At 42.8% G+C, this 25490-nt stretch overlaps 1 protein-coding gene across 1 annotated transcript in view; it reads right to left on the reverse strand.

Moving 5' to 3' along the window:
• jade2 (jade family PHD finger 2) overlaps positions 1-25490 on the reverse strand; it is a gene marked incomplete at both ends in the record, with an annotated part of 461718 nt that overhangs the window by 72060 nt on the left and 364168 nt on the right.

Raw genomic sequence — 25490 nt, forward strand, 5'->3', positions numbered from 1 at the left:
TTTTTTAGCCATTTTAATCTAGATTAATCTATATTCAATCCAGGATTGCAGATAGATTAATCTATAATTATCTAAATTCTAAATTATCTAAAATGAATCTATGCCCACCTCTAATATATATACACACACACATGCACCGGTACACTACAGCACAACTATATATATAGTGTGTGTGTGTGTGTATGTATGTGTGAGTGTGAATGTCAATGTGCGCGTGAGATAGAGAGATAAGGTATGTGTGTGTACCGGTATCTGTGTGTGTGTGTGTCTGTGCATGTATGTATGAATGAATGCATATGTGTTTGTCTGTGTGTATATGTGTGTGTGAGTGTCTGTGCATATATGTATGAATGCGTATGTGTTTGTCTGCGTGTGTGTATGGGTGTGTGTGTGTGTCTGTGCATGTATGTATGAATTAATGCGTATGTGTTTGTCTGCATGTGTGTATATGTGTGTGTGCATGTATGTATGAATGTGTATGTGTTTATCTGCGTGTGTGTATATGGGTGTGTGTGTGTGTGTGTGTGTGTGTGTCTCTGTGCATGTATGTATGCATGTGTGTGTGTCTGTGTGCACACACGCATGCCTGTGTGTTTATAGGGGCTGTCATAGCCAGCACTAGGCTGTCCTCACGCTTGCTTTAGCATGGAGCAGCACGACACACACGACTGGAGCTGAGACACAACAGAGAGATGTTCCACACTGGGACTACCCATGCTGTGCGTGTGTGTTTGTGTGTGTGTGTGTGTGTCCTTGTTTTCCTATCCTTGTAGGGACCAAATGTCAAACAAGAATGAATTTCTGTACTTGTGGGGACATTGGTCGGAACATTGGAAGGACAAGGGGCCATTGTATGGTTAGGCATGTAGTTGTTATGGTTAAGGTTACGGAATGAATTAAAGTCAATGCACAAGGAATTAAAACATGGCTGTGTGTGTGTGTGTGTGTGTGTGTGTGTGTGTGTGTGTGTGTGTGTGTGTGTGTGGGTGTGTGTGTGTGTGTTTGTGTGTGTGTGTGTGTGTGTGTGGGTGTGTGTGTGTGTGTTTGTGTGTGCATGTGTCTGTAAGCGTGTGCATGGTGGAGACAATGCTCCTTGCATCCTAAAATATCCGAAGACTATGTCAAACCTGTGAAATATTGTAATCTTATGTATGTATAACTGATTTAGTGGATTCAGTAGAGGAAGCCTTTCTAAGCAAGCTGCTGAAATAAAAGGCTGGACCTTTTCACAGCGAGACTACAGGTGTAAACAGCTGGTTTTCATATCTGGTGGTCTGGGTTATGTACATATAAGTCATAATGTAATATAATGTATGTGTGGGCCCACACATCCCGAGGGCCTTCTACAGAGGCACCACAGAGAGTATACTGACGGGATGCACCACCGCATGGTTTGGAAACGCCAACCAGAACAACCTCTGAGCACTGGAGAGAGTAGTGGGAACGGCCAAAAAGATCTGCGGATGCAAGCTACCCACCTTAGACAGTATATTCACTGAGCGGTGCGTCAGCAAGGCACACAGGATCTTGAAAGACCCCAGCCACCCCAACCACAAACTGTTTGAGCTCATGCCATCTGGCAGACGGTACCGCGGCAGTCTCAGGTCCACATCCAAAAGAACAATTTTACTACTGTTGAGCCGGGAAAAACAAGCATCTCACGTTTTTCTGAATGTATGTACATTTAAAAAAGCTGTGACAATAAAATCGGAATCTAATAGGCTACATGTAATTAAATCATATTTTCTTTTTCATATTTTATAGGGAATTTTTAAGTGCATTTTATTGACAGGACAGTTCGGAAATTGGGGAGAGAGAGAGAGAGAGATGGGGAGGACATGCAACACATGTCCTGGGCTGGATTAGAACCCAGGACATTGCGATTACGCTACAAGCGTATATACATGGTGCACCACCGGGGCGACCGATGAAATCATATTTTTAAGTAACTTTACATTTTTTATTAACTACATTATGCCTGAAAAAATTAAATACATATTTTTCTCATTTGGATATTTGGATATATAAAAAACTTTTTTATATTATTATTTGTTATATTATTTGTATTAAATTAACGTAAAATATTGTAAGGAAGGGGCAGGGCTTGATACGTTTTTTACTTCCTCTTGTTCCTTCTCGAACACTTATTGTATGGAAATAGTCTTTGACTATTTACCTTTTGGTTTTATGTTTCTATGTTCGAGACAAATAAAATTAAAAATCAAATCAAATTATAAGAGTGATGTAAACTTGATATTTAACATTCACTCTTCTATTTAGTCGATTCAACTAACGCAACACGTTGAGACAAATGTCTTGACAGTGTAGTAGTGAGAGGTTGTCAGGTGTCTCACCAGGAGGAGGGCCTAGCAGTTGGTATTGTTGAACATCTGTCGTCGCTGGACAGCTCGGAGGAGACGTTGGCTCAGATATGATAAACATCACTAACATATCTAAGATTCGTCGTTTCACTTTCCACAGCTAATAAGGGCCGACGATGCATTTGATATGCAGTAGGCCTGCATCAGAACTCAGACTCTGAACACCAGTACAAGTCTCTTGCCTACGAACCGCCACTAGGGGCAGATTGGCTAATGCTTTTTGCATCTGCATCTGCATGTTGCTATGATGCTCCTAGAGCTCATGGAATGAACTCCAACAGTCCTTAAGCTTGAGATTCTCCCCTCTGTTGCAGAGTTTAAAACCTTGATCTGCAACCTTTGTCAATCAAGTTGTACATGTTTTAATGGGTTGTTATCCTTACTTGTCTAATTGTTATGATTGTATATGCTGTGTGATTTTATTTATTTATTTTGCTTAACTCTGTATGTACACTCGACGTGACTGTAAATTAGGGAAACCTCAGTTGCCTTTCAAGGTTTAAATAAAGGTTTGAAATTTTATTAAATAAAAAAATAGCAAATGAGCCCCCGTTAATTTTGACCAGCTACTCCAGCCCAAAAAGGTTCTGTTGACATAGTAACGGAATGGGAACATTTAGGGCGACTCCTGGCCTTTTAGCGAGCAAATTAACTATAATCCTGTGACCTTTTAGGTCCATTAGACGTTTTTACACAAACTTTTATTCACATGGTAATTTTTACATTTGTTTTTGGTGACTGGAAAAATAGGAAAACAAGCCCTACAGTAACATTTGCCAGGACGCTCCGGAAGGCTCCACTCCAAGGTGTACGGCTACTGCTGCACTAATCCAACTTCCAGAACTCCAGAACCACTTTGAAAACAGTTCGATTAATTCTGTCCCTACCGTCTCTCTCTCTTATTCCATTTCTCTCTCATTCCCTCTCTCCCTGTCACTTTCTCTTTCCATCTCTGCAACCTTCTCCGTCTCTCCTCCTCCCCTCCTCTTTCCTCCATCTCTCCCTCCGACGGTCCCTCGTTCAGGAGGATGCAAAGGCACCTAGGGATTCATCCCTTTGAAGTGTGTGATTAATTTCCTCTCTTTCTGGGTGCACTCAACTGCGATGTGTGTGTGTGTGTGTGTGTCTGTGTGTGCCAACTGCCAGGGCAGTGTCCCACTTCTTACCTGAGCTTGTTAATGCAATGTGAAAGACCTTTTCTCTCTCTCTCTCTCTCTCTCTCTCTCTCTCTCTCTCTCTCTCTCTCTCTCTCTCTCTCTCTCTCTCTCTCTCTCTCACACACACACACTCACTCACTCACTCACTCACTCACTCACTCACTCTTCCTTCCTCTTACTCTCTCTATGAAAATAAACACCATGTCTGCCTGTCTACACCCTTACCTGTGACATCAGCTAGTATCCAGAATATTAATCCCAAAATGTAAAAGGTCACATATTACTATGTGCACATTTGATTAGACTAGATTAGATTAAAATGTATTGTCATTATACAGTAGTGACAATACATTATAACGTACAGTACAACAAAATATCTTTGGTATCCAACCAGAGTGCAAATGTAGCAGTAAAGGGCAACAGCCATACACAATGTACAGGTGGTTAAACTGGGTACAAAATATAGAAATTAGTACTATTGTGTGTAGTGCTAATCAGATGTATGTAGAGTTGTAGTATAATAAATACAGACAGTATGACTACTACTGGCCAGCAGCGTAACGAGTAAGAGTAGGATATGTATAGATATAGGTATGTAAAAGGACTATGTGCAGGTAAGTACAGAGGTGAGGATAGGTATATATGCGGAGAGAATATATATATATATACAGCATTATTTTACATGCGTTAATTGGGTCTCTGGTGGGCCTACTAACACACAACCTGTGAAATAAGACAACCCAGTAAGATGTTTCTGGGCTGTTTATGTCAGAAAACATGTGCTTCAACAAGCCATTCAGATTTGTCTCTGTCATACATCACTCAGGGATCAATGGCAACACGCAGTCCTTGACTTGTGTGTACATGTGGGGAAAAAATGGCGTCTTGCTCCTAAATCTTCTCATTTCCCACCAAATGGTTATCTAAAATATGTTTCTGACAACACTTGAGAAGTAAAGCATGCAATTGCTGGATCGTACCTTCATATTTGATCTACAACGCCTAGTTTGACAGTTTGATCTGAATGTCGTGACACATATCTGAAATCGGAATTCTTGTCCAGAACTAGGGATGGGAATCGAGAATCAGAATAGATTGGGAACCGGTTCCTAATTGTCCGATTCCTGGGCCCTCATTTATCAACGTTGCGTACGCACAGATATGTGCGTAACCCGTGCGTACGATCATTTCTAAGCAAAGTGTGTGACTTATCAATTTGAACGTGAACTTGACTTTGTGCGTATATTTACGCACAGCTCAGGGCATGCGTACCTGGCGCCCGGCGGTAGAATATCGATACTGCAGACGGACGGCATATGCTCTCATCAGTTTCATGCATTAGTTTCAACGCGGAAATAAGCTTTCGTTCATTAGTTTGACTGACGTGTTCTGTATGACCCCGTAATTCATTATAGTTAATTGTAAAATAGCAACAGTAGTGTAATTATGGTCAAAACCCTATAAATAGCATTTGGAATAATAGGTCTTTCCTTCTGCGTTATCGGAATATACGGTTCAGTGTTTGGTCCTGTCATTTTCACTATTTATATTAATGATACTGTTTCTTCTTTGAATGACTGTCATGCCCATCTGTATGTGGACAATACTATTGTGTACTGTTCAGTTGGCCATTAACCAATTCCATGCCAATCGGGTTTTAATCGTTATTTCTTTTATTAGCGATATCCATTAATTTTCATCCATCCAACCTGATGTTATCGTTGGGAATGGGTCTGAGCTCGCAAAAGGGAAAATACCGCCGCCTGTCGGCTCCCGGATGGCATTGCACATCATTGGATTGGATTGGCTGGAGATGTGCATCAGAAAAAAAACTCCGGTCCGGGTTTCCCTTCTCGGGCAAGCAGTATCGTGTTACCACATTGACTGGGGAGGCTGGGAGCAGCTTGGATTATGTGTTTTGGACTATAACGTTGGATCAATGGACGCAATCGATATTTGGAATGGCGATCAGGAATTGGATGAATCTTTTTGCAGAACATCTGATGTGAGGTAAGGACTCTATGTTACCAGTCTTGGGTTAATCAGATGTTCCTTTCACCGCCATCGGAGCGTGTGTGTGTGTGTGTGCGTGCTGTTGGTGCGGAGCACATACAGTACACGTGTTTGAATGTTCATGGGCCTGGTGTGTGTGTGTGTGGGTTTTTAAGAGTAAGCAGAACCTCAGGTTACAACTAAATATGAGGAATGTTCACCACCAGAGAATTAATTAATTGTAGCAAAATTAATCAAACAGAATGTGCACATGTGTCTCTGTGTACAGTATGTACGTGTGTGCGTGACTCTGTGTGTGTATGACAAAAGAGCTGGTAGAGGGAGAGAGACAGAAAAACAATAGGACTAATTTATCCACATTTCTGCAAGTTTGCAACTATAAAAATGTGCTGAGCATGTTTTGGAGGTAATTGATTACATATGAAGGGAGTACAGTATTCGGATTACAGTCTACTGATTACAGTATTCTGATTACAGTCTACAAATTACAGTATTCTTATTACAGTAGTCTGATTACAGTCTACTGATTAGAGTAGTCCGATTACAGTCTACTGATTACAGTAGTCCGATTACAGTCTACTGATTACAGTAGTCCGATTACAGTCTACTGATTACAGTAGTCTTACAGTCTATTGATTCTGTAATAAGTCTGATTACAGATGCTGGATTACTCAGAAATACTTCTGAATGGGGGGAAAAAGGCAGTTGAAATAATGAAATAATGATGAAATGGTGCGGCTGGGTGGCGTAGCGGAGATTGCGCTCGTCACCAATGCAAGAGACTCCGGTCTCGACTCCCCGAGTCAGCATTGCCTGCGGCTTGGGCCAGTCGTCATACTATCTCAATTGGCAGAGGTAGCGGGTGGAAAGTCGATGGGTGGGGATTGGACGTTGTGGACAGCGACTCCTACAGGTCGGTTGGGTGAAGCCTGTTCAGCAGAGACAGGAAGTATCGGGGGCAGCGTGAGCCTCCCACGCGTTACTCCTCGCCACTGAGAGTCCGTGCTGTCTGGTGAAAAGATGCGACAGGCTGCCTCCTCGTGTACCGGAGGGGACACGTGATGCAAGGCTTCTATCCTCACTACAGCCGAGAGCCGACCAGTGGGAGGCATAGTCTAGCAACGTTCAAGACAGGGGAGGGGAGAATTGAAGGGGAGAATTGGCGATACGAAATTGGGATGGGAGAAAAATAGAAAAATAAGGAGAAAAAGTGGATAAAAAAACAAATAAAGAAACTTGAAACTTGTACATGGAACACTTTTGTCTACGTACTTGACTTCTATTTTATACTTATTTTATACTTATCTATTTTTATCTAGCACAATCTCTGGAGCAAAACAGAAAGAAGCATTTTGTATAAAAGTTTTTGTATGACAACTAATAAAGAAACTTGAAACTTGAACTTAATCTATTGTGGATTAGATTTCTAAACTAACAATCTAAAATCCACTGCTGAGATTCAAGAAAAAAACGTATTCCAAACATGGACGCCGAATCTTGCTACAAAATGTATTTTCTTTTTATTATTATTATTATTATTATTATTTAGCACATTCTTTTTAATAAAGACTCTGTCTGTACTGTAATTTACGGCTGAATTATGTTAGATAACTATAATTTAGCTTGATAGTGTATAATTACATTCTGTTCTCTTAGAGGTGTGTTTTTTTGTCTCCATAGAAATGGACGGTATATCTCCAGGGTTGCGGGGTTAGTTACGAATATAACAGGATAATTCATTATAAACTGTACATCATACCATTATGGTTACACTACAGTACATTAGAGTTGTGCACCTGCTAGCAAACCGTGGGTTCACACTCGTAACAAGGACAGTGAGGAGTACAAGCAGGTACAGAGACGTTTCAGCCCTTCACCCATGTAGTCGCTTGAGTGCAAACCCGCGCTTTTGCTCTAGTCCAGTGGTTCCCAAAGTCGGGGTCGCGACCCAAAGGTGGGCCGCGAGCAGCCACGGGTGGGCCGCGAGATGATTACAAAAAAAAAAAAAAAAAAAAAAAAAAATTATTTTTTTATTTTTTATTTTTTTATTTAAATTTTTTGTCAGGCCACTGAACTTAGAAGCAGGCCAGGACAGTGTTTCTAGTTGTATTCTAAAATTCTACTCTATTGTATTCTAAAATGTGACTATATGGTTTTATATTAACTTAATAAATAAACAAAAACGAAAAATCTACTTATTTCAACGAACATTTCAAACTAAATAACAGATTATGCACATAAAACGCTGAAAACAACCGAAGCAACAATAGTATTTTAATGAGGCTATTATTATTATCATTATTATTTTGCAACAAGTTAGCCCTCTCATAAATAGCACATATAAATGAATAACTAACTTGAACTAACTTAATAGGATTGAAGTGATATTTGGCTTAAAAAATCGATCGCCTGGCAAAAAAAAAAAAAAAAAAAGCCTGACGATGTGCATTGGGCCGCGGCTCTCTGACGCCTTATTTTCTGGGCCCCGGCCTGAAAAGTTTGGGAACCCCTGCTCTAGTCTACGGTATCTGCGAGCTACACCGCTTCATCCCGGACCGTGCGGTCCCTCCCGGCTCCCGCTCTGAGCTGAGAGCAGTCTGACACGCAGCAGCGCTGTGTGTACATCGTCTCCATTTCCAACATCATGTAGCTCGACTGCACCTAGGACCGTAGGGACGCGCCCGCCTGGCCCCGGCGGCTGACACGCTAGCATCTATCTATAAGGCATGACGAGAGGAAGCCCCGGACATGACAGACAGGCAGGTGGAAAACATGACGGACAGACAGGCTGACTGACAGACAGACGGTTTAACATGACATAGAGACGGACAGGCAGACAGATAAGAGACTAGCAATGCTGTCAGAAGACAAAGGAGTGTGTGTGTGTGTGTGTGTGTGTGTGTGTGTGTGTGTGTGTGTGTGTGTGTGTGTCTGTGTGTGTGTGTGTGTGTGTGTGTGTGTGTGTGTGTGTGTGTGTGTGTTTGCATGTGTGTGTGTGTGTGTGTGTGTGTGTGTGGGTGGTGTGTGTGTGTGATCTACATGAGAAACAGACCCTGAGGGAAGAAGGGAGCGTTGGAGAGTTGAATAGCTGGAGGGTGGTTGGTTTACCTGATCTTATCTCCCCCACCTGTGAGAGAGTCCTGATGCTATGCCCAAACATGACTTGACCCTACTGAACCTGCACAGTTAAAGGAACACTCCAACATTTTGAGAAATACACTTATTTCCCATCTTCCCCAGAGTCAGGCAAGTGTGTCCGTTTTGAGGTTGTTGGAAGTAGTATTTTTTCCACTTTTGACAGAGCTAGGCTAGCTGCTCCCTACACTGCTTCAGTCCTCGTGCAGAGCTAGACTAGCTGCTCCCTACTGCTTCAGTCCTCATGCAGAGCTAGGCTAGCTGCTCCCTACCGCTTCAGTCCTCATGCAGAGCTAGGCTAGCTGCTCCCTACTGCTTCAGTCCTCATGCAGAGCTAGACTAGCTGCTCCCTACCGCTTCAGTCCTCGTGCAGAGCTAGACTAGCTGCTCCCTACACTGCTTCAGTCCTCGTGCAGAGCTAGACTAGCTGCTCCCTACTGCTTCAGTCCTCGTGCAGAGCTAGACTAGCTGCTCCCTACCGCTTCAGTCCTCGTGCAGAGCTAGGCTAGCTGCTCCCTACTGCTTCAGTCCTCGTGCAGAGCTAGACTAGCTGCTCCCTACTGCTTCAGTCCTCATGCAGAGCTAGGCTAGCTGCTCCCTACCGCTTCAGTCCTCATGCAGAGCTAGGCTAGCTGCTCCCTACTGCTTCAGTCCTCATGCAGAGCTAGGCTAGCTGCTCCCTACCGCTTCAGTCCTCGTGCAGAGCTAGACTAGCTGCTCCCTACTGCTTCAGTCCTCGTGCAGAGCTAGACTAGCTGCTCCCTACCGCTTCAGTCCTCGTGCAGAGCTAGACTAGCTGCTCCCTACACTGCTTCAGTCCTCGTGCAGAGCTAGACTAGCTGCTCCCTACTGCTTCAGTCCTCGTGCAGAGCTAGACTAGCTGCTCCCTACCGCTTCAGTCCTCGTGCAGAGCTAGGCTAGCTGCTCCCTACTGCTTCAGTCCTCGTGCAGAGCTAGACTAGCTGCTCCCTACACTGCTTCAGTCCTCGTGCAGAGCTAGACTAGCTGCTCCCTACCGCTTCAGTCCTCGTGCAGAGCTAGACTAGCTGCTCCCTACACTGCTTCAGTCCTCGTGCAGAGCTAGACTAGCTGCTCCCTACTGCTTCAGTCCTCGTGCAGAGCTAGACTAGCTGCTCCCTACACTGCTTCAGTCCTCGTGCAGAGCTAGGCTAGCTGCTCCCTACTGCTTCAGTCCTCGTGCAGAGCTAGGCTAGCTGCTCCCTACCGCTTCCAGTCCTCGTGCAGAGCTAGACTAGCTGCTCCCTACTGCTTCAGTCCTCGTGCAGAGCTAGACTAGCTGCTCCCTACTGCTTCAGTCCTCGTGCAGAGCTAGACTAGCTGCTCCCTACTGATTCAGTCCTCGTGCAGAGCTAGGCTAGCTGCTCCCTACTGCTTCAGTCCTCGTGCAGAGCTAGACTAGATGCTCCCTACACTGCTTCAGTCCTCGTGCAGAGCTAGACTAGCTGCTCCCTACTGCTTCCAGTCCTTGTGCAGAGCTAGACTAGCTGCTCCCTACACCGCTTCAGTCCTCGTGCAGAGCTAGACTAGCTGCTCCCTACCGCTTCAGTCCTCGTGCAGAGCTAGACTAGCTGCTCCCTACTGCTTCAGTCCTCGTGCAGAGCTAGACTAGCTGCTCCCTACTGCTTCAGTCCTCGTGCAGAGCTAGACTAGCTGCTCCCTACACTGCTTCAGTCCTCGTGCAGAGCTAGACTAGCTGCTCCCTACTGCTTCAGTCCTCGTGCAGAGCTAGACTAGCTGCTCCCTACTGCTTCAGTCCTCGTGCAGAGCTAGGCTACTTTTATAATAGGATAAAGGGGGTGTGGCCAGGTGATTAAGTAGGTACGAGATAGGAGGGCTGGAGAGGGGTGAAGGAGGGAGGAAGGGTGACAGAATGGTGAGCTAGAATTTTACTTGGCATTTTGGGCCCAATTGGGCCCATTGCTGTTCGATATTATTCAACATGCTATTGAACAGGGGGATTCTCGAGAGATGTTAAAATGGCCTTGATCTCCTTGCTACGACAAGGACCCTAATGACTGCGGCAGTTATAGGCCCCCCGAGTCTTCTCGGGCCCGATCTAAAATTGACTAACCTGCAGAAGTATATGACGGTGCTGGTACACTGTGATCAGACTGGACTTTTCTGGGTGCCTGTTAACCCTTTCAGTGCCACGGACGACATATCTCGTTTTATCAGCCCCCCTGTTGAGTGCCCACGACGACAAATATCGTTTTATTGTTTTATTAGCGATCTGAAATCATATTTCATCAACCGAGTCTCCCGTTGGTACACCAGCCCCTACAGGAGCTCAGAATGGAAAAAAGCACCCCCTATCGTCTATCCCTGTGTAACTGCAGGTCAGTCGCTTAGACTGACCTGGGATCTGTAGATATGTAGAGGCGGAGCCAGCTGGCTCCTTGTGCTGGCAAGAAGTCTGATCAACATGGAAGTCATCGCGGGACGGGAATCAGCCTGGAATATATATTCACAGCAGCCAATAATCAATCAATAAGCGTGATCCATATTTGGAATGGCGATCAGGAATTGGAATAATCTTTTTGGAGAACATCTGATCTGAGGTAAGGAATCTATTTTACCAGTCTTGGGATAATCAGAGTTGTATTCGCTGAGATCTCAGCGTTTGCCCTATGTGTGATGTGTCTGTGTGTGCGCGATCGCTGATGAAGAAATAAGATAATCGATTTTTCAGCTCGCGTCTATAGCGTGCATACGTACACATATTACTATCGATAATCTAGCGTTTATTTGAAAATGATTCATAAATAGGCCGAAAAATGACAACGTTTTTGTGTATTCTAGAATATTCCAGTAAATGTCTTTTACCATGGAATCTTTATATTTTCCTTGAAAACAAGGGCTTTTCAAAATGCTATAAAACGAAAATGAACCAATAAAAAAACAATCCGCTTCGACAATGTTGACTGCAAACAAGTCATTGGTAAAGCGACGGGCAGATTAGACACATAGCCATAATTTAAAACATAGATTAGGCGTTTTTAACGCTAACATTGAAGTGGATGGTGGCATTCAATGGGTAAATCAAGGTTAAGCAAGGGCTCTGAAGAGGTGTTAAGAGGTTAATGACTTACCTGGTTAAATAAAGGTTAAATTAAATTAAATAAATGTTCATCTAGTTTCATCTGGTTTAACAGAAAAGTGACGAAATCTTGCTCCAAAGTTGATTGACATTTTTGACAGGAGAAAAGATCGGTAAGGACAATTACAAATTGCTTAACCTATCATCTTAACCCTTGACCTCTCACCTTAAAGATATCTGAATGAAATTGGTCTCACTGGAACCACAAGTATCTCAGCTTTTTGTACATAATTTATATTAAATATAGTTTTTATAGCATTAGATTATTTCCTATTTATATTTCTATTCATTTTATTTCCACTTTATGTAATAAATGCAATAGGCCCGTTTCACAGCAGCCATTTTGAGATGTCATCGCAGGGCAAACATAGATGTAATTACAGTACTGTTCCATGTAGGTGTGCTGGGATCAGGGCCCTGGTATTGCGCATGCTGTCTCACTGGAATAGCTCACCTAAATGGAACAGGACCATAATTCATGTTATTAATTGCTGTTATTCTGATTACAGTATTCTGTTTACAGTCCACCGATTAGAGTCTACTGATTACAGAATGCTTACTCCGCTCACCCACACAGTATATATATATTCATGAGATATATACAGAATATATATAATTTATGCAATTAATCACCATAGCTTTCTTGAACCCACCCACCTCCCATGTGCAAAAAAGTACTGTAGAAAAGGGGTTAAACAAGCTGCCTGAATGGCTGATGAAGAGAGAGACACACAGAGAGATAGAGAGGTATAGACAGATAGAGGTATAGACAGATAGAGTGATAGGGAGACAGCTGATGGACTGATTCAAAGAGACTGCTTGATAAAAGCATGACAGTGAGATAGAGAGACAAAGGGAGAGGGAGAAAGAAAGAAAGAGATAGAGAGGAGTGAGAGGATAGCAGGAGAGAGGAGAGTGAGATGTGAGATGAGATAGAAAGGGCAGAGAGATTAGAGAGGAGAGAGGAGAGATATATAGTAGAGGAGAGAGAGAGAGTTAGACACTGGATAGTCATTAATGCAGACAATCAAAAGCTTCACGCACGCATACCCACCCAACCACACAACACACATGCCACCCTAATACAAAAACCCTTAAACACACACGCACGCACGCACGCACGCACACACACACACACACACACACACACACACACACACACACACACACACACACACACACACACACACACACACACACACACACACACACACACACACACACACACACACACACACACACACACACACACACACACACACACACACACGCACACACGCACACACACACGCACACATCAAACTTTATTTATTCTGGAAGTGACATGGGTCTCATTCTCCAACGGACTTACGACAAAAAGGGCTTTCTCTTAGGGCCATTTGAGACCTTTTTGGGCAAGACATGAATATAGACAATATATTATAATATAATATAAATTATATATGTTTTATTGGGATGGTTGGTGAATCCCAAAATCAGCCCGAAAAGGTCTCAAATGGCCCTAAGAGAAAGCCCTTTTTGTCGTAAGTCCTTGGAGAATGAGACCCGTGGAGGTTTCCTCATTCCCCAAAACAGGTAAAGAATACAAAATAAAGATCAGTTTAGATAATTAGACATTGAATAATTTGGACAAAAACACAGATACATTTTTTTTTTTTATTTAGTTTGATCTTTAGTTTGAAACTGAAGCAGGGAGATTTTTAATCGTGTTTTTAAACTGTCCATAGGATAGTGGGGTATTGATTTTTAGCGTGAGTTGAAGATCATTCCGAGAAGCATTAGAACAAAAGGCTGACTTTCCAAGTTCAGTCTGCACTCTGGGGACCTTAAGCATCAGCCAGTCATCTGAGCGTGTCAGAGAGGGTCCATACTATAGTTCCAATCTAGCAGCATTGTGATATAAGGTGGTAATTTCCCGGGAACACACACACGCATTATACACACACACACACACACACACACACCCACACTCCTGTGGCAGTGTAAACACAGTGAGAATAGATATGGCTGCTTAGTGCCAGCTCCTGATAGCAGAATGCTGCTGAGTCAGGAACTCACTGTGTGTGTGTGTGTGTGTGTGTGTGTGTGTGTGTGTGTGTGTGTGTGTGTGTGTGTGTGTGTGTGGCTGTATGTAGGCATGGGCCGGTTACCGGTTCCACGGTTTACCGCGGTTTGAAAACGTCAGCCAGCTAGATAGCTAGTAGTACCGGTGATATGTTGCCAATTGATTTAGGTCGACTAACGTCAGCGAGATTGGCCTACGTTCCGTTACATATTCATAATCATGAAAGTGTAGTGTTGAAGGATAGGGGTCTGAGGCGGGGTGTCGAAAGACAACGCTAAACATTTATTATAGAATGGCATGCAAATATCTTGATTCTGATTGGCTGAAACAATCAAGTTAGCCATTGTTATTTCGTATAACACACGTGACCCCAGATCCCTCCCACAACCGAATAACTTTTTCTGAATGAGATAGACATAGATAGACAAATGGAAGTATGAATATATTTTGAACGAATCCTCCAAAAAAGATACAGTCAACTGGAATATGTTAGTTCGTTAGTCGTATGGCAGTCGATTTTTTTTTGTCAGACTTGGATCTTGCGTTTCCCAAACTTAGGGTCCCGTTTTTATTGGGTCGCCAATTGGCAGAGTAAAATGCATAACAATCAGGCACGTTGGAAGGGGGGGTGTGGCAGCTTCAGTTACTGCACAAAAGTAAAACGGTATTTTTATATACTGTAACATATATATAATATAAGTTTATCCTGCTCAAAGCACTTGACTTCACCATTACACTGGCACACTTGTAAATACGTTAATTCTTGTTAGATTGCCCGACTGTATTATTTTCCTCGCTGTGTGAAAAACTACAGAACTTTGCGTCTGAGGGGAGTGGCCACTGGCTGAGTGCTCTCTGTCTCGGGTGTCTGAGGGGAGTGGCCACTGGCTGAGTGCTCTCTGTCTCGGGTGTCTGAGGGGAGTGGCCACTGGCTGAGTGCTCTCTGTCTCGGGTGTCTGAGGGGAGTGGCCACTGGCTGAGTGCTCTCTGTCTCGGGTGTCTGAGGGGAGTGGCCACTGGCTGAGTGCTCTCTGTCTCGGGTGTCTGAGGGGAGTGGCCACTGGCTGAGTGCTCTCTGTCTCGGGTGTCTGAGGGGAGTGGCCACTGGCTGAGGGGAGTGGAGTCTGAGGGGAGTGGCCACTGGCTGAGGGGAGTGGCCACTGGCTGAGTGCTCTCTGTCTCGGGTGTCTGAGGGGAGTGGCCACTGGCTGAGGGGAGTGGCCACTGGCTGAGGGGAGTGGCCACTGGCTGAGGGGAGTGGCCACTGGCTGAGGGGAGTGGCCACTGACTGAGTGCCGGAGAGGAGAAGCACAGACAACATGAGAGGAGAGATGAGACGCACCTAAATCCATTGCGGGGTGAAAATGTGCCGCAAAACATTAATATCTTTGGAATTGGAACCGTGTGTTAAATTCTATCTGAATCGGGAGATGATCTTCTCTCGTCACAATTGAAATTGTATTTCTCCGTCACGCAAAAGCTGGCTGGCAGTCTCATTGAATAATATACACGCTCCGACAGTCTGTAAACTTGTGCATAACGGAGTGTGGCTCTATAGCAGAGGTCCCCAACCATCGGGTCGTTACACATATGTTGGATTATGTAATTGGTTTGTCATGACCAGTGATGCCACAGATTACTTGTAAAAGTAATCTGATTACTGATTACTGATTACTCCTTTAAAAATTAATCTAAGTTACTTTACTGATTACTTGATTATCAGAGTAACTTAGTTACTTTGAAAGTAACTAGGTTACGAAGTCGTCGTCGTTCCCCCAACAGTTTTTTTAAACGCTTTATTGAAAGTGCATAAATTGTTTTTAACTTGTTTCTCTGCACATAACGTAAATTGTTAAACTAGTGCTTCAGCTTCTGTACCATCAAGTATGGTAAAGCAACAGTCTATGATGCTCACAGCATTAGAGCAGCCAGCCAGTGGTTTTACAAAACCAGTGTATCACATCTAACAAATGCAGGCTGAACTATTCAATTATATCAACTGTAACTATTAAATTGTTTTTATAAATGTCTCTCTATAAACATACAATCAGTCTCTCTTTAACATGTAAATTAACTGTAAATCTGGCAAATAAGAGCTTTTGCTCTGCCACCATCAACCCTCCTGTACCTAGTCGAAGCGTCGGCTAGTGTTGTGATTCCAGATGCTTTCAATGCAATTGGATGTGCTGTTTTTAGCGGTAGACAGTATTTTGTTTCCTCCGCCGTGAAGTAGTGACTGAGGCTACGTTTAGACGAGCGTTTTGGGGTGGAATTCTGAACAGAAACCGCAAAAGTCATCTTGCGGTTTCACTTTTAATTTTGCCAAGCGTTTTGGGGTGGAATTCTCCGACGACAGAGCCCTGCTGTCACACGATTGGCGCATATGTCACATGACGTGCTGTGAAGACCCGCCCTACTCTGCCTCTGATTCGCAGACTGTGGATGGGGAATGTGATTGGACCAAAGCAGAGTCACTCACAGACAGAGGGACCAGTCACGCCGCGGGACACATTCTTGTATTTAACCCTTTCACTGCCACACCACGTCACTCCCAAATAAGAAAAACAGCTCAAAATGTATTTTTGACTGTCGAAAACGAAATAAAATACTGCATTCCGCCTGCATTATGAATTTATGATGAGATAGTAACGAAATAGTAATGCACAGCCACTTGGACAAGTAACTGCAATCAGATTACTGGCTTTTAAAGATTAACGCGTTAGATTACTATTTTCGGGGAAAAGTAATCAGATTACAATAACGCGTTACTTAGTAACGCGTTACTGGCATCACTGGTCATGACCCATTGTCAAAACAATAATAAATTGCAGGATTTATATGAAGTTTGTTGTTAGATGGCATGCTTTGTAGCACCTCCCTCTGCTTCAAAAGGACACTGTCACACAAAGCGATTTCACTGGATGTCCCGGACACAATGGAAGTATGGATATATTCGTAACGAATAATTAAAAAAAGATACAGTCAACTGGAATATGTTAGTTGTTTACACATATGTTGGATTATGTAATTGGTTTGTCATGACCCATTGTCAAAACAATAATAAATTGCGGGATTTACCGTAATTCCTCTAATAGTAACCGGTATTCAATTAAAAACCGGGTCTCTATTAATGACCGGGTGCGCTGTTGAGCTAAGCAATTATAAGCCGGCCTCCTAATACAAGCCGGGTTTCATGTATATTAGAGGAATTACGGTATTTCCCTCAACGGATTTACCATAGGCAATATATTTTGTTATTGTTGTTATATGCTGGCCTGGCTGTGCAGTAAATACCATATAATGGTATGGTGTTAATGTTTACCAAGAGAGTAAGCCTACCTCAGAATTGTATAAAACAAAGTTATTATTATTATACCAGTATTGTGATTGCACTATTTTACTTTTTTTGACCACCTGTAATTGCACTGTTTACTACCGTATTTCATACAGTACTTGGTTTCAATAAATGAACCCAGTGCATTTTACTGGGTTCAAACTGACACAAAATGTTGATTTATTCATTATGATCCGTTTGAAAATTAGAAATATAGGCCTCTCTCTTATACATGCCTCCTCCTAATACAAGCCTGGTATCCGCTACAGTTGAAACAAATACAAGCCGGGGTTACTATTAGAGGAATTACGGTATATGAAGTTTGTTGTTAGATGGCATGCTTTGTAGCACCTCCCTCTGCTTCTAGACACGGAGGCAACTTAAAAAAAAAATTTGACCTACTTTTTCTGTGGATGGTTTTGTGAATAAATCTTCATTATGCTTCAATTACTGTGTGTTTATTGTATAGCAATAAGGTTGGGTGAATCCGGCCATTGTATAAAAGCATTACATCACTTGAAGTCGTGTGTTATACGAATTAGATCACGCCTAGGGGTGGTTGTTAGGCCCGAGGCGCCTAAACATCAACTCAACGTCAACACTGTTTACTTGCAGGAACTCGTTTGCCGACAGGAAAGTAACAAACAATATGGTCCATGCGGAACCCTTATCCCCAACTTCCGTGGGTGAATTGTGTTGATCCACCACAAAAGATGGAATTGTTTAAATGTTTAATCCAGTAAGAATAGTACTAGGCTATATAACATACATCTGTGCAAGTAGATTACATTAACAAAACGTATTGCCCTTTTGACATGTAGCCTACATATTCATAATTATTTTTTATTCTGTACATAGTTTGAAAGTGGTCAGACAGTTCCCTCTGTGTGTAATACAGACAATCTTCACACATTCATAAATAACACTTACAGAAAAGGTGACTGTTTGTGCATTGTAATAAATTACATTTGTTCAAAAAAGAAAAGAAAAGAAAAGGTCCTTATATACCGTGAAACCGTGGTATTTTTGCCCACGGTTATCATACCAGGTATGTAGGTGTGTTTATGTAAGTGTGCAAATTTGTGTGCGCGTGTGTGTGTGTTTGTGAGTGTGTGTATGTGTGTTTATGTAAATGTGTAGATGTGTGTACTGTATGTGTGTGTGTGTGTTTGTTTCTGGCTGGCTGTAACAGTGTGAGAGTGCTTACTTGGCTGTGTGTGTGGGCGTTGATGTGTTTATGTAAGTGTGTATATGTTTGTGTGGGTATGGGAATGTACTATAAGTGTGTCTGGCGGTGTGTGTGTGTGTGTGTCAGGGTTTCCGTTAGAATTTTTTTTTGCAGGTCTGAGTGTCCGGTAGATTTCAATCTACCGGACAAATGGGATAAATTCCGGTCAGAGTTTATTGAGCTTAAAAACAATTGATAGGCCTATATAAAGAATGACATCATCAAGGCATTTATAATATTTTAACTTAAAACTAGACTACTTTTGCGTATATACAGTCATTAATATATTCCAAATAAAATAAGTCCCTCGAGACTGCGTGCTGCTGCCGACTTGAGGTGTCGGTGGGCAGTCTGCCCGACCTTAATAAACAGCAGTCTGTTATAATCACATTTTTATGAGCTAACGAATTCCGTTATATTGGACATTTGTATTAATTATATCAAGCGAAGAACTAAGAAATTTGGCAGAGAGACGGCAACATTATCGTGGGTTTGCGCCGTGATGTATATCTCCACCTCCCAACGACTTGGTGCTGCTGCTCATAATGTCCGGTGAAAATAATTCCCTCTAAGCACAATTTGATTATTTGAATTGTATTAAAATAGGCTAAAATTAAATAGCCTATGCGATGAACGAAACAATCATTACATTTGTCGTTGCTTCACCAAGCAGCCGGTCAATGACATCCTGTGTCAGCGAGCTGGCAGCTGATATATTTACGTGAAGCATGGAGCAGGAGCAGACAGAGCAGAGCAGCGGTGTCAGCAGCGCCCCCACCCAACAGCTGAATTGCCAATGGCTGAATTGGAGTACTGCACCCTGCCAAGCCATGCTTCACGTAAATATATCAGCTGCCAGCTCGCTGACACAGGATGTCATTGACCGGCTGCTTGGTGAAGCAACGACAAATGTAATGATTGTTTCGTTCATCGCATAGGCTATTTAATTTTAGCCTATTTTAATACAATTCAAATAATCTAATTGTGTTTAGAGGGAATTATTTTCACCGGACATTATGACCGGAGAGATTAGATATGTGGGACTTCACCAGATTTTGCCGGTCAAATACCGGTAATTACCGGCTAACGGAAACGCTGGTGTGTGTGTGTGTGTGTGTGTGTGTGTGTGTGTGTGTGTGTGTGTGTGTGTGTGTGTGTGTGTGTGTGTGTATGTGTGTGTGTGTGTGTGTGTGTGTGTGTGTGTGTGTGTGTGTGTGTGTGTGTGTATGTATGTATGTATGTATGTATGTATGTATGTATGTATGTATGTATGTATGTATGTATGTATGTCTCAAATATCCGCTCCTCTGTCAGAAACCTTGGAGTAATCTTTGACAGTGCTTTTAAATTCGATAAACAGGTTAGCTCGTTGGTTAAAACCACCCCAGACTCCTGGCAAAGACCAAAGCATACCTCTCTCAGAAGGATCTGGAGAGGGTGATCCATGCCTTCATTTCGACTCAGCTGGATTACTGTAATGCACTGTATGTTGCCATTGACCAGTCGCTGCTCCGTCGCCTACAACTAGTTCAAAATGCGGCTGCCCGTCTTCTCACTGGTACTAGGAAAAGTGACCACATTACACCAGTCCTGGCTTCACTCCACTGGCTCCCCGTCCGTTTCTGCATCGATTTAAAATGATTACTGACTGTTTTTAAAGCACTACACGTGCTGGCTCCACTGTACCTGGTTGAGCTCCTGCACCACCACACCCCATCCGGAGCCCTAAGGTTTGCTGACCAGCTGCTGCTGGAGGTGCCTAGGATCAGGCTCAAAACCAGGGGAGACAGAGCCTTCACTGCTGCTGCCCCTCGGCTCTGGAACAGCCTCCCCCGCACATAGGATCTGCCCTGAGCCTAGAGGCTTTTAAATCCCTGCTCAAAACGCACCTCTTTTCCCTGGCCTTTGACCAGAGTTAGCCTGCCACATGCACACAACGTTTGATGTTACTCTGGACTTTAAAAAAAAATCTAATTTCTTGTCTCTTTTATATTGCACCTTGCTCTTGTTTTCCTAATTGTACAATGCCTTTTTCTGTTATTTTAGTGTATTTAAAAAAAATAAAACGTATTACTGCATTGTATGTGTTTTTATCATGTACCTGTGAAACACTTTGGTTTGGCTTTAGTCATTTGTAAACGTGCTATAAAAATAATGTTGACTTGACTACACACACACACACACACACACACACACACACACACACACACACACACACACACACACACACACACACACACACACACATGACACACATTATGACAGAGCCACTGGGTCTTGAAAGCTTCAGTTAACTATTATTACCACGGCAACTAGAGTTCACTATTACCATGACAACTAGAGAAAGACCTCCGCCACGGCCTACCAATCTCCCACCGTTGCCATCACTTTCACATGCAACACTGGGTAGGTGACAGAAACAAGAGTTGCTGATGTTGACAGTCTTGACAGACCCAGGCTATAAATCCATATGGTGGCGCTAGAGGAAAGGTCATGGAGTCACCAAAATCAACAGGTTTCTCCCTCTAGAACACAGCAAATTGTGTTTACTGTAGAGGAGATCTTGTCTTTTTGGTGTCATGCACAGCAGATCTTATGGCAATCCAGCCATTACTTTTCACGATATCTTGTTCTCAGTTTGGCCTGATGGTGGCGCCTGAGAAAAGGTCATGGGGTCACCAACATCATCGTTTTCTTTTCCTATTGGGGTCATGAATGTGCACAGAAAATCTCATGGCAATCCAGCCATTACTTTTAATTTAGGCCTGATGGTGGCTGTTACTTCACACAGGCAACCCTTACAATTCTCCAGGAATGTCTTGGGTATCAGCTACTGGTAGTGGAACAATGAATTTAAGTATCCAAATCTAAATGGTCCAACCAAACTCATCTAATGAACTATGGATGGACCAATGACCAGATGACTAGATTTACTATATTGACTAGATTTTGGAATGGAGGATGTAGAATAAACCATGATGAAAACCCTCAATACACTTCTGACATCATGTTAAGTTTAGCCTTTGCCCTTCTGTGGTCCCGTGACCACAGTGGTACTGAATTAAAGACTTCTAGTGGGTCAATCACCTGTGTAGAGTGGACGTGAAACAGATCTAAATCTATTTATATGGTTTCCGCCATGTGTCTGAGCAAACAAGTACTCCATCGTTTGATAGTTGTTGTCTGTGTTCATCGACCTGCTGCTTCAGAAAACTAAAGATCAAAGCACATTTCCCATCTGGCGGCATACTGCAACAACTCAACAATGTCAACAAAGGAACTGTACTGTGTCGTTGAGTGCTTCCCTGTTTAGGACGTGAAGAGAATCCACTCCTTTGCTAGTAAAAGAGGGAAGGATGTCTAATGTTTTAGTTAGCCTTGGTTCAGAGAACTCCAGAATAGATACTGCAAAGTCCCTCAAAATCAAACCTTCAAAAAGAGCAAAGATGTAAGATGTAATGAAGCCAACAGAATATGAGGAGAGAGGAAGGTAGAGGTGAAGTGCTTTTAAGGACCATACCGGTCTCATTCTCGCCTTGATACAAAAATCCAGACGCCCTTCTATTATAATCTTTCACCGTTATTTTCTGCCAATTCACCACTGCCAAGGGCTTCCATTGTATCTGGAAAAATGTGTCTTAAACACCACATAAACCCCCGAAAGTCGCCACATCTGACTCAAATGCCACACTAACATCTGAGGTGCATTCGTTTTCCTGTTTCACATATGATCGGGATACATTCACACAAGCTGCACGTGATCACTGACATCTTCCCATACTCCTAACACATGTGGGATCATATAAATTAAAGCTGCAATAACTATTTTCTGACAGTATTTTTCACATTTTCAAAACCTCTTTTGACTACCTGCTACAAAAAGGTATCATTGAGTCATGGTGTCCTACTCCAGGGGTTCCCAAACTTTTCAGGCCGGGGCCCAGAAAATAAGGCGTCAGAGAGCCGTGGCCCAATGCACATCGTCTGGCTTTTTTTTTTTTTTTTTTTTGCCATGCGACCGATTTTTTAAGCCAAATATCACTTCAATCCTATTAAGTTAGTTCAAGTTAGTTATTCATTTATATGTGCTATTTATGAGAGGGCTAACTTGTTGCAAAATAATAATGATAATAATAATAGCCTCATTAAAATACTATTGTTGCTTCGGTTGTTTTCAGCGTTTTATGTGCATAATCTGTTATTTAGTTTGAAATGTTCGTTGAAATAAGTAGATTTTTCGTTTTTGTTTATTTATTAAGTTAATATAAAACCATATAGTCACATTTTAGAATACAATAGAATAGAATTTTAGAATACAACTAGAAACACTGTCCTGGCCTGCTTCTAAGTTCAGTGGCCTGACAAAAAAAATTTAAATAAAAAAATAAAAAATAAAAAAATAAAAAATAAAAAAAATATATTTTTTTATTTTTTTTAATTTTTTTTAAATCATCTCGCGGCCCACCCGTGGCTGCTCGCGGCCCACCTTTGGGTCGCGACCCCGACTTTGGGAACCACTGTCAACCCTGCTATCAGAAGGTCTCATTGAGTCATGGTGTCCTACTCGATCAATCAACCCTGCTATCAGAAGGTCTCATTGAGTCATGGTGTCCTACTCGATCAACCGTGCGCTACCAGCAGCCAATCTGTTGTTATTCCATCGTTTCCTTTCTTTGTTGACAAAACCCGACCTGCGCTTTAGCTCAGCCTAGTTTCTAAATCTATGCATTTAAAAATAAATAAATAAAAAGAGAAAGTTGTACGTGCTTGAAACACTTGTACGTAGTACACATATTGTAAGCAGTGGCCAAAAAAACAAATCTCTTAGTTACAACAAGATTGTACCGGTGAGGCATTTTTAAGATGATACCTTAATACCTAGAGTTTGTTCATAGTGGCAACCTGCGGCCCCCTAGTGGTCAGAAAATTGTTTATTGCTGCTTTAACTCTTTTTTTTTTTATCCACTTTTTCTCCCATTTTTCTATATTTTCTTCCATCCCAATTTCGTATCATCCAATTCAACCCTCCCCTGTCACGAACGCTGTTTCTTGCCTCCCACAAGCCGGCTGCAATGTGGACTAAGTCATACATAGCACAAGTCCCCTCCGGTACCTGAGGTAACAGCAGTCGCATCTTTTCACCTGCTCAGCTCGATCTCTCAGTGACGAGGAGTAACGCGTAGGAGGCTCACGCTGCCCCCGACACTTCCTGATTCTACTGCGCAGGCGCACCAACCGACTTGTAGGAGTCGCTTGTTCACAACGTTCGATCCCCACCCTTCAGTTTTCCCTCCCCGTAATACGGCCAATGTGTATTACTGCGGACGACCAGCCAAACTGAAAAACAATGTGGAGAGCTGGATTCGAACACGCGAATCCTAGCGTCTCCACACTGGTGGCGAGTGCCTTGCCCACTACACCACCTAGCCGCCCCTTGCTGCTTTAACTCTTAACGTGCAACGGCCCGGCCACGGGCCCTCTTGAGGACGATTTGCCCGCCGGCGCCCGACGCCACTTTGGTGACCTCTAGTGGCTCGGGTGTGCATATTTCTGTATACAATATATCGAATTAAAGCCCTATTTGTTGCCTGTTTTGTTGCCATTTCAGGCGACAAAATCCATTCAGCTGTTCTCGAGTTACATGTCGATATGTGAGTACATGGCACAGTTTTTTTTTTTTTTTTCGAATACCACCCGCAACTCGCTCCGTCAATCATTTGGCGATCTCGAAAATTATAGGACAGGGTTGTAACCAATGAGTGTGGCTTTCCAATGATACCCCACGTGGGGATGAGCGAATCAGGGATCTAGGTGAAAAGTCACGAGCGAAAACAGGAAGAGACATTTCCCCCGAATGCATTAGAGTCAATGAGGAAATTGTTTTCTGCAGAACCTTTTTTTTCTCTCACTTTTTTACCAAAATCACTCATAATCACTCATTTCTGAACGGATTTGTATGAAATTTGGACATGGATATACTACTTCTGGATATTGCAACTACTACAGAAAATATACAGGCTCATGTATGTGCTATAAGTATAACGTATAGTATTTTGGTTTGCAAAAAAAGTATGCAGTCCTCAAATGAAAACAAAAATGGCCACTTTTGGGGGCGCCTGTTAACTCATTCAGCGCCAGGGGGCGCTAGAACGCCATCACTTTAATCAATGGGGAGACTGCGAAATTTGCCTAGTACTTAAAATATATCTTATATTATAGCTATGGGTCTAATAACACAGCCGATTGTCAATGAGTTGCTTCTGGTCAACATGCAAAAAACAGATTGTTTTTTCATCCGTACATTTCCGTTTTATACCGTTTTGAATATGAGTATAGTTTTGGTGATTCTTAGTAATCCCAGGAAAAGACACGATAATAGCGTTGTTTTAGTGGAATGCACTTATCACATTGTAATTTTTTGCCTGATTATCGAATCTTCCTGAAATCAACACTAGATTATCGTTATTATCCTTCCTCATGCAAGAATGAAACAGGGCTTGTAGCGGGGCGCTCACCCCCCCCCCCCCCCAGCCAACGGTAAACAGCCACACACAACACACACAGACAGCTTCGATCGCAGGAGAAAGAAATATCAGATCAACGCAAGATTGGATATATAATGTTCTTACCTTGTCTCTGATGTAATGCAAAGAAAATAATCCAATTATCTGATCGCCATTCCAAATACTGCTCGTGGAGGTCCGTCCCATGTTGTCCGGCATTGCATATGAAGGGGAGGGGGGGGGGGGGGGGAGCTCAGACCCATTCCCAATGATAACACCCAGGCTGGATGGATGAAAAATGTATGGATAATATAGCTAATAAAAGAAATAACGATTAAAACCCGAGTTTTCTCGTGATTGGCGCTGAGCGGTTGGTGAGTTAACCCGACTTTTCTCGTGACAGGCGCAGAATGAGTCAAGAGGTTAAATGTGGACATGTCCCACACAATCATGTTGGAAACACGTGAGAACACAGAGTTTCTTCCACTTTTCACCTGCATTTCATGCGACTTCTCTGTCAGGGTTCTTTCCCTCTCACACACACATACAGTACGGC

This window comes from Notolepis coatsorum (genome assembly GCF_963971535.1).
Source record: "Notolepis coatsorum genome assembly, chromosome: 8".
Lineage (NCBI taxonomy): Eukaryota > Metazoa > Chordata > Actinopteri > Aulopiformes > Paralepididae > Notolepis > Notolepis coatsorum.